Below are 3579 nucleotides of genomic sequence, written 5' to 3' on the forward strand. Positions count from 1 at the left end.
TTAGAGTGTGCTGACCATCATATCACAAGAATGTGCTGACCATCCTATGATAGTATTATTAAACAGTACTGACCATCCTACCATTAGCCTTGTGATTACCACTGAATGTAGAAGGATGCATATAGTTGTTGGATTCCACATTAGGATTTTAAAACACAGTAGACAACCAATATAATTTCTATAATTTATTATTTTTACAAAATCACAGAAAGTTTACACATTGCTTTTAATACAGTGAAACCTGTCTTAGCTAACAACCTGTAGGACAAAACAGATTGAGGTATCACGTCACACTTGTTTTATTTAGTGTTACAGGACCTCGGAATACTCAGAGGTTGCAATAGACAGGTGTCTGTACTTACATCAATACCAGATAGGGTCAAAATATGTACAAATTTATTGAAGTCCATGAAGCATTTTTGCAGATATATTATCCAGAATCACAGTTTTCAAAAGCAAAATTATACCTGTAAATTATTCTCTTGAGTCCAACTAAACACTATAAAGTCTTATTTATCAGGTACACAGCTGCACAGAACACACTAGAGAGTCTACCTGGCCAAGTGGAGAGGCCCAGTTCACCTTAGAGCAGTGAAAACGCCTTGCCTGACCAGTGGTCAAGACTTGGCAGAATGAAAGCCAGGTAAGGGTAGGTGGAGTCCTGGTTTGGCCTGGAAAAATGTGTAGGACAGAACCACATTGTCACAGTCTGCAAGGAAAGGGTTGTCCTGGAACTCCGGATCTATGTAGAAAAACACTGGTAAATCCACCTGGAAATAAACAGAAAACTCGGTTAATTCCATCAATCATTGAAAGAGTTCTAAAACAGGGGACATTACTGCTTGTTAAACGTTTGGATAATCACAACAACAACAAACATAATGTCATATGCAAATAAATGTGCCTTTTTGACAACTAGCTAGAAAAAGCCAATGAGAAGTCTTCAATCTCAAATATCAAGAACTGCAATGATGAATATATATGAATTGCTGACAGCTTTCATCAGTTTTGTATCTTACATTCATCTTACATGTATAATCCTACATAGCAACGTGATAAGTTGATATTTTTATATTTATTTCTGACATTGTCAACCACTTCTCTCCTACAAAACGATGCTACTTTTAGACTGTATTAGAACATCATCCTCTTATCTATAACCATAAAGGATCAGTTATAATATATCAAGCCACAGACCCAAACTTCAGTGTAATGAGTTGTCTGGCCTGATACATTCCATGAAATGTCTGATACAACAGCGTGCTGGTACACAAGCCTCAAGTCTAGTTCTGTGGGGTGGCTTGTGCTGTGTATGACTCATGATACAGACAGCTCTTCCAGTCAAATTAAAACCTTGAAATCAGCAGATTTTAGCCGACTTCCTTTCTTCTGTGGAATGATACCCACTCTACCTCTCCTTCCTCATTTCACAACAGGATTTTTCCCCTGAGATGATGAATCATAATGAAAAGATTAGTCACAAACTCTCACATCTAATGTTAACCACTCACATATGTACAGAGAAAAAAAGTTCCAAAAACCGTACATTAAGAGGGCAGAGCCTGAGCCATCCTTATGGAGTGGGCTGTGACTTTACATCAATTACATGCATCTGTCCCATCTGATGTTCTGCATGGGGAAGTTTTGTTATTTTCCAGGTTGCGGACAGTCTACTGTTTTAGTTTGCTCCCATTCTTATCAAATGACAAGTTTCAGTGAACATCTGATACAGATAGCACTCAAAAGATGTAAAAACAAATAAACAGTTGTGAGATTCGGAAGGTTCCTGGGTGACATAAGTAGACACAATGCAGTTACAGTGTGTAAAATAAGGACTGGCTTGGATCACATTCCAGTAATTTATTTTATATATGCAATATGCACTATATTGCCGAGGTTGGTTAATAAACTAATTTTTTATTTGATTAAAGATCTTTAAAAACACTAATTTTTTATTTGATTAAAGATCTTAAAAAAACACAATGTGTTTTTCATTCATTGAGAAGGTCATCATTTTCCCCCCAACACTTCACGGTACATTCCTGTTTTTGCCAGGGAAAAGATTAAACCTTACCCAGTGAGATATCCTTGTCTCACCCTAGGGTTAAGACGGGGGGGGGGATTCCTTTATTCATAATAATCGTGTGACATCACGTCAATAATACAATTACATTGCGTCAAAATTTAGCATGCAACATTAAAATTACATGATGTTTCATGAAAGGGTGAACAGGGTAAGAGAAAAATAATTATTCAACCTGTTGAGGCGAGATTTATGGATCTCAACCTTTCAGGAATAGATTCGTAAGTTGCCAAACACTCAACAAACCTTGTTTTTGGCAACTTAAGTGTCTTCCCGTTTAGTATTTAGCTACCTTGAGAATAACATGTGCTTTTATTCTAAGATTGGGTGCTGCAGTCAATTTTGTCGTGAATTACATGCACCCTTGATGATGGTGCAACACCTAGGGTTCACTACTGCATTTTTGAATCAGGAGAAAGTTCTTGAGAAAAATTAATCACTCATGTGTGATGGAAATCGTGAAATCTCAAGTCTGGAGATAAATGTTTTGAAGTTTTACACCCCGCAAATCTTCATGATAAACTTCGTAGATCACAGCTTAGATTGAGATATCTCTGCCAGCATCACATACCTGAGAGTGATAGATTCCATAAATCGTACATCAGTAGAGGACTACATACAGGTATGGAATCTCACCTCAAATGTGAGGTTACCATTGAAAACCAGTATCATGATATCAAAGCAGAGGTTTCTTCCAGTATTACATCACAACCGTCCTCATTCCTAGTCCCTATGTTTCATTTTCAAAGAGAAATAATACAAGGATTTGTTTAGAGGATGCCACATAGTTGATGAGATATAAACAAGACCCTGCATCATTAGATGTAACAGCAGGTTTTAATAATGCCAGTCCATGGTTCATAGCAGCTTCTTTAATTGAATCTGACATGAACAGTAATGTTAGCTGCAGAAACCTTTCTGAGGGAAACTGGAGCCTATAGGCAGATAAGGTTCGGCTAAAACACCAGGATATACCAAAATAAACCTTCCTGTTTTACAACCTTGAAAATAATGTCTAATGTGTTCTGACACTTGGTTAGAAACGTTAACATTTAAAGTCGTCTCAACTTGTGTTCCAGATACTTCCAACAAATTCCTGATGTCGAATAGTGTTTTAATTTGTGTCCTCAATACTTAACAAACCAGTTATAAGAGGATGTTTCAATTACCGGTAGTTCACTAAATGCTTTCAAGCAACGGTAGTAGACAGTAAAAGTTACATCAACTGATGTCTTAGATAAGTTATTACAGTACAGTTTTTGCATTTGTATCCATATCCATATCGGGTGGGGAGAAATCATTTATAAAAACTATTGTCCAATAAATCATTCATATAGTACTTCAAAATTGTTTAGGATGTCTAGGTGGTTAATTTACATTAAAAACATTATTTTAACTGATTTGTGGTTCATATACATTTGTGCAATTAAATTATTTTTTTATACATATTGTTCCTGATCAATTCGTATTTGATGCGGCTACGTACATCAGGTTTG

General features: G+C 36.3%; 1 long non-coding RNA gene across 1 annotated transcript; it reads right to left on the minus strand.

Annotated features, from left to right (window-relative positions):
- Positions 1-170: 170 nt before the first annotated feature.
- LOC110444560 lies at positions 171-1539 on the minus strand. The gene is made up of 2 exons (XR_002462260.1): positions 1198-1539; positions 171-770 (listed from the first exon to the last, which is right to left on the minus strand). It is a non-coding gene; the product is annotated as an uncharacterized LOC110444560 (long non-coding RNA).
- Positions 1540-3579: the final 2040 nt, after the last annotated feature.

This window comes from Mizuhopecten yessoensis, unplaced genomic scaffold (assembly GCF_002113885.1).
Source record: "Mizuhopecten yessoensis strain PY_sf001 unplaced genomic scaffold, ASM211388v2 hete_36142816, whole genome shotgun sequence".
Lineage (NCBI taxonomy): Eukaryota > Metazoa > Mollusca > Bivalvia > Pectinida > Pectinidae > Mizuhopecten > Mizuhopecten yessoensis.